This window comes from Kogia breviceps, chromosome 7 (genome assembly GCF_026419965.1).
Source record: "Kogia breviceps isolate mKogBre1 chromosome 7, mKogBre1 haplotype 1, whole genome shotgun sequence".
NCBI classification, from domain to species: domain Eukaryota; kingdom Metazoa; phylum Chordata; class Mammalia; order Artiodactyla; family Physeteridae; genus Kogia; species Kogia breviceps.
In genome coordinates, this window is record NC_081316.1 from 23,184,713 (window position 1) to 23,197,415 (window position 12,703).

At 41.1% G+C, this 12,703-nt stretch overlaps 1 long non-coding RNA gene across 1 annotated transcript in view; it reads right to left on the reverse strand.

The window, feature by feature from the left end:
- Positions 1-12,703, reverse strand: part of LOC131760145 (uncharacterized) — a 41,007-nt gene that overhangs the window by 11,550 nt on the left and 16,754 nt on the right. Inside the window, exon 2 of the long non-coding RNA XR_009336650.2 lies at positions 396-639. This is a non-coding gene — a long non-coding RNA (uncharacterized lncRNA). The remainder of the gene's footprint in view (positions 1-395; positions 640-12,703) is intronic.

Below are 12,703 nucleotides of genomic sequence, written 5' to 3' on the forward strand. Positions count from 1 at the left end.
CCAATACATACATACATTCAATTCTTTATCACCTCTACCCCATCCTTAACTTTCACTTAAATTTTAATTGAAGTATTTGGTCCATTTACACATTAGTGCAAATACCAACAAAGTAAGAATTTGGGGGGAAAAGATCTTTACTGCTGCTGATGAAAGATTACTCCATTGGGGAAAGCTTCCTGCAAGACGTGGAATGTGACAGGATCTTCAAAGAGAGGCAGGGAGCTTGGATGTGTGAAACCATCTATCAATGAATTCAAGTCTTAGACTATCAAAAACCAAACCAAAACAAAAAAATCCAGACTAAAACATTTAAAAAATAAAAGCACTTAGATATTGCTAGTTTTCTGGTGCTGTGTAATAAACACTTAGCAACTTAAAACAATACCACTTACTCTGTCACATTTCTGTAGGTGAAGAATCCAGGTGGGCACTTCTGGGTTCTGCTCAGTGTACTCCAAAGTTGAAATTAAGACGTCAGCCATCAGGGCTCTTATCTGAAGGCTCTGAGGAAGATTCTACTTTCAAATTCATTCAAGGTGTTGGTAGAATCCAGTCTTTGAGGTTGTAGGACTGAGGTCTTTGTTGTTGGCTGGCTGTCAGCTGCCACTCATATTCATTCTTACATAGCCCCTCCATCTTCAAGTGAAAAACAGCATGTTAAATCATTTTTGCTTTTTGAATATCTCTGACTTTCCCTCTGCCTTCCTCTTCTACTTTGAAGGGATCATGTGATTACATTGGGCCCACCCAGCTAATCCAGAATAATCTTCTATTTTAAAGCCAACTGAGGGCTTCCCTGGTGTTGCAGTGGTTAAGAATCCACCTGCCAATGCAGGGGACACAGAGCTCTGGTCTGGGAAGATCCCACATGCTGCAGAGCAACTAAGCCTGTGCACCACAACTACTGAGCCTGCGTGCTGCAGCTACTGAAGCCCATGTGCCTAGAGCCTTGCCCTGCAACAAGAGAGGCCATGACAGTGAGAGGCCCACGCACCGCAATGAAGAGTAGCCCCCACTCATCACAACTAGAGAAAGCCCGCGTGCAGCAAATAAGACCCAAGGCAGCCAAAAATTAATTAATTAATTAAAAACAAAAAGTCAGTCACCAAGACCAGCACACTTTCAAGGGGAGAAGAATTCGGCTACATCTTTTGAGGGAGTGTTGTCAAAGAATTTGAGGACGTATTTTAGTCTTTTTCATCAGTGATTGTTCTGCAGATAGTCGTGAATTTGTTGTCCTCGTGAGAGGCAGTGAGCTCAGGATAGTTCTACTCCACCATCTTGGCCACTCTCTCCAAGGACATATATTAAAACACTCTCCTATTCTATGAATAATGATAGGTGCATGGCAGATTTGGAGGTTGATTCCCAAATGAGCCAGTGTCTTTGTTCTTTGTCCCTTTAATTTTACCCAGTTTATCCCTCCTGGAAAAAGATTTGACATTTCCACTTTCCAGCAGAGTTGAAAATAAGCCTAGAAATGGTATAGAAAATGGTTATGATTCAAACCCCAAACTCTTATTGAGTGTCTTCTATATGCCATGTCCTATGCTGTGCATTAGAAATAAAGAGATGATTAATATAAATCTCCACTTTAGAGGAACTGCTGTCTAATGAAAAGGCAGAGAGGTAAAGAGGAAGTTAGCATAAAATAGTATAGGTAATCTTTACCTCACTCCTTATTTTCCATTTCTATATCCTCTTCTTTCCCAGTACTTGGTACAAATGGTATTTCCCCACTTATTTGCTTCTTTTACTTGTTTATTACTGTTTTCTTTCCACTGTATCCCCTGAGCCTAGCTCAGTGGCTGCTACATAGACATGCTCAGGAGTACTGGTCAATAAATAGTTGGGATGTGGTAAGCACGGTGCACTATGGCAGCAAGTAGCAGGGACACCCACTCCAGCCTGGAAGGAAGGCTCCCTGGAGGAAGCAATCCTACACTGAGATTTGAAGTATGACCCGGAGTCCTCAAGGTGGAGCATCTGTGAATTGTTCCCGTCCTCAGGAACAACATCCCAAGCGGAAAGAAAGTCCAGTGCATTCAAGGGACTGCAAACACTTCTCAGTGCTGGAGGCGAGAAAGCAGCAGGGGCTGGGGAGTAGAGCGGAGAGAGGATTGCAGAGGGAGTAATGAGAGATGACGTAAAAATACAGTAGGACCAGGTTATTGAGAACTTACCTTGTGAGAAAATCTGGGGAGTATGGACTTTATCCTAAAAGCAATGGGGGAACTATTGAAGGTACTGAAATAGGGGAACGACAAGGTCAGGTGTTTTTAATAGTCTAGCAAGGATTAGAAGGGCCACCCTAGATTCCTGCTCCATGCTTTGAGAGTGGGGGCTACAGATGTCTCAGGAGCCCGAGTCCAGAGGTTACACTGTATAAGTTACACTGTAGAAGTTATTCTAGACCATCTTTCTGCAGAAGGCATAACACCCCCTCATCTACCCTGGGGGCAGGGACAGGAGTATGGAACAGCAGCTTCCTCAGGCTCATGAGGCCAGGCCTCACTGGGCCCCCTACCCAGTGGCCCTCAAAGCTTGTAGAAACCAAACCCTGCTCCTCCTCATTCTCTGGCTCCCTTTCAGAAGTGGAATTGAAGTGAGTGCCCCAAGCCCAACTACTAGAGCACAGAGACTATGAGTTGGAAAACATATTTTCCCTGCAACAAGAAAAAACGTGCTGCTTCCTAGGCTCTCCCCACTGGAATCATCCATGGAACGTGCAGAATAACAGAAACGCAGTTTTTTCTTGGGAACATATGGAAAATAGGTTATTTGCTTGGAGGAAAATCATAACTTGTTTTTTTTTCCCCCAGAGGAAAATTAAAACTCTCACACATTTAGTCTTTTCAATCCCTTGTTTGTCTTGTGTTTTTGAACTAAAATGCAGGCCTGGGGAGAGTGGTGCTGTTGGTGAACAGGAAATCTTAAGAGGGTTAGTTCCATTGGCCAAACTATAGGGATTCCAAACTCAAATTGTCCATTCATTGTCTCTAAGGCAAGAATGGGGTCATTAAGCCACAAAGCTAAATGATGCATCTTTTGCAGAAAGGAGGATGGCATTGATTATGTAGTGTGTATATGGGGTGAGGGTGGGCTGTGCAGAATGATAGATAATGGTGAAATGTGAAAAATCCAAATGTAAACGCCAAAGCAGTCTTGAAATAATCCTCTCTTTGGAGACCTGATCTTCCCAGTCAAGATGGAAACAAAAGAAAATGGCCTGGGGTCCAGAAAATGGGCCCCAGGAAGATGAGGTGGAGCTGAGTGTTTGAGGTGAATAAAAAGAGCCAGGAGGCATTTGTTGGGGATTTCTTTTGCCCAAGAGCCTCCTCCAGCTCTTCCCCTCCCAGGAGGTCCCACTGGAGTTGCCTTCTTCCTCTCTTCAGCATCCCTCTTTGAACAACCTCAGAACCTCTTTTCTTGGTAACATGAGAAACTACATAGGAGGCTTCAAGGCTACATTCCGAATGATGACTTATCCTAGGTTATTCACAGCCTCTCCTTCCCACCAATAATTCTTCCAGAGAGCATTTAGCTAATTTGGAAAAAGTGTATCAAATCCCCCAGAGAACAGTGTGCATCTTAACTGTGGATGAATGTAATTCTAATCATTCTCCAAATGCTCAAACCTCTCAAACTGAGTAACCCAAATGTGCAAAAAACAGCTTGCCAGCTTCTGAAGAGAAAGTTGATTACCCTGAGGGGGAACTGGGAGTGGGAGGAGGAGATGGAGATTGATTCTCTGGATAGGACACTTGATAAGCCTTGTGCGTATTTCCAGAAGTAGGACTTAAGTGAGCCAAAATAATCATACCCTCCTCCTTAAAAACTGTCTTACTAAACACCTAATATGTACCAAGAGCGTTACTCAGTGTTTGTAAAGATTTCCAAAAAACATAGCCAGTAAACCTTAAGCAAAGGAAACCCATGAAATGAGCCCCACATTCAGTCTAGCTTTCTGCCATGGGACGTGCTCCAATGGCGGCATGAGAAAGTAGATGTTAAAAGACAGCAGTGGCCTCACTGGGTGGTAACAACAGAGTTCAGGCTGCTGCGGTGACTGGAATGGATGGGATAGGGCATTAAAGAAAAAAGAACTGAACAAAGAAGTTGCCCCAGAAATCTGCATTCATGTGCCCTTTAGGCTTTGGCCAAATAGAAAGCTGTACATGTGCAAGGCAAGACCCTGCATGGTTGGGCAGAGAATGGCTACTGAGAGACAATGAACTGATGGAAATTCTTGAGGTTACACAGTGATGGGGGACGTTGGGCTTCTGGCCAGTCTCAGTGTAGATATGTTACTGAACACTCTGGGCACTTAGCTGAGACCCCAGAACATCCAATCCAAGGAATAGGACTACTCCAGTCCTAGCACATGGACTATTCTTGATCCACCTTAACAAAGCCAAAAACCAAGCCTCAACAGGATCAAAGTTGAATTAAATGCTTGCCAAAGCAATACTCAACACTCAATACTCAACATTCTTTAAAAGAAAACAGCATAAACCAAACTCAACATTGTAGCATTCATAATGTCCAGCATTCAAAAAAATTACTGGACATGCAAAGTAGCAAGAAAATGTGACCTGGAACTTCCCTGGTGGCACAGTGGTTAAGAATCCGCCTGCCAGTGCAGGGGACACAGGTTCAAGCCCTGGTCTGGGAAGATCCCACATGCCGCGGAGCAGCTAAGCCTGTGCTCCACAACTCCTGAGCCTTCACTCTAGAGCCACGAGCCACAAGTACTGAAGCCCACATGCCTAGAGCCTGTGCTCTGCAACAAGAAGCCGCTGCAATGAGAAGCCGATGCACCACAGTGAAGAGTAGCCCGTCCTCGCTGCAACTAGAGAAAGCCCGAGCGCAGCAATGAAGACCCAACACAGTCAGAAATAAATGAATATATAAATAAATTTTTTTAAAAAAAGAAAGTGTGACCCATAACCAGGAGAATAAAGTCAGTAGGAACAGACCCAGAGATGACACAGATGTAGTCAGTAGCAGCCAATGATTATAAAACAGCCATTACAAATAAGTTCAAGAATTTAAAGGAAAAGATGGACATCTCAATATAGAAATCTCAATTAAGAAAGAGAGACTTTAAAAAGAAACAAGTGGAAACTATAGAACTGAAAAACACAATTTATGAAATGAAAAATTTCATTAGAATGGACAATGCAGAAGAAAAGATTAGTGAACTTGAAAACAGATCAACAAATACTATCTAAACTGAAACAGAGAGAATAAAAGGATCTTAAAAAAATGAACAAAGACTTGGTGACCAATGGAAAAATATCAAGCAGTATAATATGAGTGTAAGTGGAGTCGTCACAGGAGAAGAAAGGAAAAAATGAGGCAAGGAAAAAAAATAGAAGAAATAATGAGCAATATTTCCCCCAATTAGGTGACAAAATGTCAACATTCAAATGAAAAAACCTCAATGGAACTTACTCAAGATAAGCACAAAGAAAACCACACCTAGTCATTTCATAAACAAATGGCTGAAAGCCAAAGATAAAGAACATTTTAAAAGCAGCCAGAGGAAAAAAGGTTACATACAAAGGAGTGATGATAAGAAATACTGCTGATTTCTCATCAGACATAAAACCAGTCAGAAGATATGGGGCAACATCATTGAAGTTCTAAAATAAAAAAATAAACAAAACCAAAAAGTTCCCAGTCAACCTAGAATTCTGTATCTGGCAAAAACAGCCTTAAAAAAAAGTAAATAAAGACATTTTCAGATAAGCAAAAGTTGGATTATTTACTAGCATACATATACCCTAAGAAATATTAAAGTAAGTTCTCCAGGCAAAAAGAAAAATGATTCCATAAGTTATCAGATCTATATGAAGAAGAGTACAAGAAGTAGAAAATTTGTTGGGTAAAAATATAAAAGACATTCTTCTCATTTTAGAAATTTGTTAAAAAGACATTTGACTGCTTAAAACCAAAAGCATTAGCAAAGTACTGTGAGGTATATAATCTATTTAGAAGCAGGGTGTATTAGCGACAGTAGCACAAGAGATAAGAAGGGGCAAATAAAAGTATACTGTGTGAGGTCGCTACATTATACATGAAGTGGTATAAAGTTAATTCATTATCACAGGTAGACTGATATGTTTATTTTAATCCCTGGAGCAACTGCTAAAAATTAAAACAAAGAAGCATAGCTAAAAAGCCAATAGAGAAGATAGAATGGAATACTAGAACACATTTAATAGATCCAAAAAAAGGAAGGAAAAGAGAGCATGAATGGGGCAAAGAGAAAACAAATAGCAAGATGGTAGAATTAGACCCAGCTAAATCACTGATTACTTTATATCTAAATAGACTAAACAGTCCAATAAGATGAACAATACTGCCAGATTGGATTTTAATGAGACTCAATTATACAATGTTTATGAGAGACACACTGTAAATGTGAAGACGCGTACAAGCCAAAAGGTAAAGAATAGAAAAAGACAACCATGTAATGATTAATCGTGAAAACGCAGGAGTGGCCATATTAGCAGACAAAGTCAAGAACAGTTGTAAGGTATAAAGCGGGACATTACATAATGACAAGAAAGTCAATTCATTAAGAAGATGTACAATTCCTGAATGTGTATATACCCAATAACAAGCTTCGAAATACATGAGTGCAAAACTGATAGAACTGAAAGGAGAAATAGACAAATCCACAATAAGAGTTGAAGACGTTTACCCTCCTCTCTTAAGAATTGTTGGATGTTATATAAACATGTAACATAAACATATAAAACATCAGAAAAGATATAGAGGACTATCAACAAACTTAACTGGCATTTTATCAAATACTAATCAACAGTTGCAGAATATGTATTATTTTCAAATGTACATGGAACATTCACCAAAATAGACCATAAGCTGGGCCATGAAACACATCTCAATACATTTCAAAGGATTACAATCATAAAGAGGGTATTCTTTGACAATAAGAGAATTAAAATAAAAATCAAAGAGCCTGCGCGCCACAACGAAATATACCGCATGCCGCAATGAAGATCCCGCGTGCTGCAACTAAGACCCAGTGTAGCCAAATAAATAAATAAATAAATATTTAAAAAAAAAATACAACATGGTGTAAGAATAGATCAATGGAACAGATAGGGAATAGAGAAATAGATCCAAACATATGGCCAATGAAGTTTTCATATCCAAGCAAAGGTAATTCAATGGGGAAAGAAAAAAATCTTCATTTTTAAGGTGCCCAAATAACTGGGTATTTATATGGGGAAAAAATGAATCCTGACACTACCTTCCAACATACCCCAAAATTAGTTCACTGCAGATCATAGACCTAAATTTAAAAGCTAAAACTATATAGTTTCTAGAAAAAAAAAATAGGAGAATATCATCCCTAATTTGAAAACGGCAAAGATTTCTTAGAAAAGACAGAAAGCACTAGCCATAAAAGAAAATTTAATAAGTTGGATCTTATAAAAATTAACCATTAAAGATACCATTTTAAAAGTCAATAGGAAAGCCATATCCTGGAAGAAAAATGCGTAAAATTGTATACTTTGGAAAACTGTTAGTTTGAGAACTTTAGGAAATCTCTCCTGGCGCCCCCTCCAACCCTGTCTACCTTACAGACCCTCAGAGTGAGCTTTTTAAAAGGGAAACCTGACTGTGTAACTTCCCTACTTAACACATTTCAGTGGACTCTGTTGCCCTTAAGATAAAAGTTCAAATTTATAGGCTTAGAGAGTCCTTGACGATTAGGCCTCTGCTTACCTCTCCAGTCCCTTCTCAGGCTTTCTTTTACTGTCAATCCTATATCCCTCAGCCCTTGTCACAGTAATGCTGCATAGTAAACCATGCCCACATTCAGTGGCTTTGAACCCTCCATCATTTATTCTCATGGATCTGAAGGTCAGCTGCAGCAATTCTGCTTCCGGCTGTGGCAGCTGGGTTGGGTGATCTAGACTGGGCTTGGCTGAGTGGTTCTACCTTTAGATGCAGTTCTGTGGATTGGCCTGAAGGCCCTGTTGCATGTGTTTTTCATCCTCCTTGGACCAGCAGAGCAGTTGGGGCATGTTCTTCTTATGGCAGTGGCAGAAACTCATGCAGGTGAGTGGAACACCCAATGCCTAAGACCTAGGCTCTTAAGATGCCTCTTAAGATTGGCACTCTGACACATCTACCAATCTCATGGCCAAGTCAAAGTCAACACAGAAAGAAGTACTCTTCATCCCACCCAGGGCAAGGCTGAGCCAGCAGAGAGTGAAGTACTGGGACCAGTAGTTCAATTTATTCCAAATCCCTATGCTCCAGACAAATAGAGCCACTTTCAGCACCCCTCCACGGTAACACACGCTCCTTTTCCTGCCCTCAGACATCCCATTCTTTATAGACTGCCAACCTCTCACCCACTCTTGACTCCTCCTTGCCCCTCCCTGAGTCCAGGTCAGGCCAGACCAGGCACCCCTGCTATGTTACCCTGCACTTCCCTCTCATGGCTCTTACTACACAGCACTTGGCTGTTCACTTGTCTGTAAACCGAACCCTTTATCCCCTTCAAAGGTATAGATGTTGTCCTTGATATATGACCTAGAGATGGGGAAAGTTTGTTCCTGTGTATGATCTGTAGTTCCTGGAACTAGAACACTGGGCTTTTCATGTGTTGGGCCTGAAACATTTGGAAGGTTTGGCATACATTTTTCTTTGGGTTACAGACAGAAACTAAGCATGATGAATTCCTGTTGTTTTTGTTTGCCCACATCTCTTTGGCCTTTAAAAAATAATAGCAGCTGGCCTTTGGGGAGTAACTCCTGTGACACTGTACACAGACAGGCTTCCCCTGTGTCCTCTGTCCCCTTGGTCAAGGTTGAACTAATTGAATGTTCTCACCCAACAGGTGAGGAACCTGATGGGAAAATAATTTGAATAGGCCTTTCTCCAAGACAGTTCTTTGATGTACTGCCCATTTCCCAGAGCTATGGGATTCCTGCTCTCCAGATTCCCAGAGCTACTGGGGTTTCTACTTCTGAAGTTCTTACGTTTAGCTTTTCCTGGGATTCTCTAGGCTATCATAAGTCCTTTCAATAAATGCTAGCATTTCATTTAAATTAAATTAGCCAGAGTCAATCTCTATTACCTATTATTTAAAAAAATATGTAGTTGATGTTCCAACAAGATGCTCAAAACTTCAGACCTTATTGTATATCTTCTCTCTTCTTCTGGTTCACCAGGAAGTGGGTAGGGAGCTTGCCAGTTCTTATTTAGGGTTAATTGACCTTTGAGCTCTTGTAAAGCTCATTCTGAAAGGCAAATCTCTGGATAATTTAAGGCTGTCAGCAGCTGGGAATCTCTATGTGTAGGCATCTTTGCTTTGCCAAGGAGAGAAAGAAACTTCCTGAGGCAGCTGGAGTAATAAGTGGCTACTGTGTACCAAGTCCTGCACAATAAAAATCTACTCCCATAATTATATTTGCAGAGCAGGTCTTTTGAGTATTCTTAGAGCTTTGAAGAAGGAGATAGTCACTAGAAATTACTAGGGTTGGTGAACTAGAAGATGGCCTGGGAGCCATCGTGTTGCATATTCAGATAAATCCCTCTGGTGAGGAGCCTCTCATTGTTTCATTGACTCATCTATCACCTACCTATCTATCTACCTATCTATCTATCTATCTATCATCTATCGTTAGACTTGACCAAACTTTCATGCGCCCTGGGCATTTTCACATTTTCCATCAGCTAGACAGTATGTAACATGGTAGTTAGCCCAGCTTGCTGAAGAGAAGGCCTGAGGCACATTTCATCATGGGCTAATCCTCACTTTGTGCTGATGAAGCTCCCACTTGCTGGGTGACACTGGAGAACAAAAGCACCCACCCATTAGCTCCTGCATGTCATGCATGTAAAAACGAATTATGGAATCCTGTTCTAATTTGGGACAGAGGACACCTCTAGTTTATTCTTAATTGTCCTTCTATGCAAATTTTTCTTTTCCTTTCTAATTTGTCATGTGAGAAAAGTTAAATTAGCCTGAACATGTGGGAACAGACTCTACTAATTTTGAGTTCTTCACTTCCTTCCCTTAGGCATTTAATCAGCTCTGTTTTTTGGAGAAGATTTATTTGGCAAGTCGAAGAGAACAAGACTGGGGGATGGGGGAGGTAGGTTTTTAAAGGTAGAAGTACAGAAGGTGCTTAGGGGCTTCCCTGGTGGCGCAGTGGTTGAGAATCCGCCTGCCGATGCAGGGGACACGGGTTTGTGCCCCGGTCCGGGAAGATCCCACATACCGCGGAGCAGCTGGGCCCGTGAGCCATGGCCGCTGAGCCTGTGCATCCGGAGCCTGTGCTCCGCAACGAGAGAGGCCACAACAGTGAGAGGCCCGCGTACCACAAAAAAAAAAAAAAAAAAAAAAAGGTGCTTAGGATGGAAAGCACATTCTCTACAGCTATATCTTACCATAACTGAAGATTTAAAGCAAGGTGAATTTGATTTGAATCATGAGGCTGCAATTAAATTTATTTTTCTTAGAAGCACACTCTTAGTACATGATATAGTCTTAATGCTTGCTCTTCACAACTAACTTGGAGAAAGCTTCATATTTCATTATGAATATATTTCTTTATAAAGAGTATGTTTCATTAATGGAAAGACGTTTGAGAGGCAACAAGGTATAATAGGAAAAGCATTAGGTTTTTAGAAGACCTGGATTCTTGTTCCTCTCCCTGGTTCTTATCTGCTGGGGTGACTTCACATAGGTCCCTTACCCCTCTGAGCCACAATTTTATCTTTCATAAAAGAATAACCTCGGCTCCACCCTGCCTAACCTACAGGGCCACTGAGCTCAATGAAGGGGAGGTGCTTGGTAAATGGCAGCTACTCATAGGCTTTGCAGGATGGGTTAATTAGGAGCAGGGCCCACCATTCCCAGCAGCCACTGACCAACTTGGCTTCGACAGGGTTCAGGGAACTTGACTAGTCTGGAATGTGGTAAGGACCACAGCCATAAGTTCATCTGGGAAGGGCTTCCTGACCCCACAGCTCTGATGTATGTCACTATGTACATAATGGGAGGGTAAGCTGGCATTGCTTTTGGGGGGCAGTTTGGCACATTCTATATTAAAGTTAATATAATTGCACTTACACTTCTAGGAACCTGTCCTGCTGAGATATCTGCACAAGTGCATAAGAAATAACCACAGTTGTTATTGACTATTACTGATTGCCAGGTTCTAGGTTCTATATAGGTATTAATTCATTTAATCCTCACAACAACCCTCAGAGGTTATTAACCCCATTTTTTTTTAGTTAGGAAACTGAGGCACAGAGAAGTGAAGTAAACTTCCCTGGGTCACAGAACTGGTAGATGGCCATCTTAGTCTTGATCTTGAGCTGCTATAATAGAAAACCATAGACTGGATAGCTTATTAACAACAGAAATTTATTTCACACAGTTCTGGAGTCTGAAGCCTAATATCAAGGTGCCAGCGTGGTCGAGTTCTGATGAGAGCTCTCTCTCTGATTCATAGATGGCTACCTTCTGGCCGTGTCCTCAGATGGTGGAAGGGGCAACAGAGTGGTCTGTTAGGGCACTAACCTCATTCAGGAAGGCCCCACTCTTATGACCTAGTCACCTCTCATAGGCCTCATCTCCAAATTCTATCACACTGGAGATGAGGCTTCATCATATGAATTTTGGAGGACATAAACGTTCAGTCTGTAGCAATGGCTCACCTGAGATTTGAAGCTGAACAGTCTGACTCCAGACACTATATGTTCAGACACTATGCAGGGATGAATCCAAGTTTTGTAGAGTCTGAAGCTCATACAATTTTAGAGCATCTCTTTTAAAAAAAAATTTACAAGTCAGGCACAAAAATGAATATTTATCTACAATGAGAAAAAACTTACAAAAATTATGCATTCTAAAAAGGTGATAAATAAAAGCATCACAAAATTCAGAAAAGTAACATCATATTTTTATTAATTTGAGTATGATGCACTCTTACTATGCTTTCTTTCCTACCTTTTATTTTTAGCTACATATTCTTTGATCACTCCTTATTCATATGATGACAATTTTGAAATTTTTTTTAATAAAGAGAATAAGAAGATAATTCAGGTGTTTCTATAGCATGGTAAATTGAAAATTTTTTTTATTGTTATTGATAGCTTTGATGCATAAAACATGCTGCTTCCCACAGACATACTCACTGTTTGTAGTACTTGTACAACACTTGGGCCCTACAAAGACAGCAGTTTTAATATATTCTATTCTCTATGATTCTCATCAAAAAAGAAAAAAAAACATGGTACGTTTATAGGAGTCTATATATGCTGCATTATCAAGTATGTTTCTTTTTTTTTTTTTTTTTTTTGCGGTACGTGGGCCTCTCACTGTTGTGGCCTCTCCCGTTGCCGAGCACAGGCTCCGGACGTGCAGGCTCAGCGGCCACGGCTCACGGGCCCAGCCGCTCCGCAGCACGCGGGATCCTCCCGAACCGGGGCATGAACCCGCGTCCCCTGCATCGGCAGGCGGACTCTCAACCACTGAGCCACCGGGGAAGCCCTCAAGTATGTTTCTAACAGATTTTGGTGAGAAACAAAACCCTTTTCATATCTCTGATGACTGGAAGAATGTTCTACAAACTAGCTTCTGGCTCTGTGCATTTTAGACCATTTCCCTTCCACTCCCTACATAATTCTGTTCTGTTAT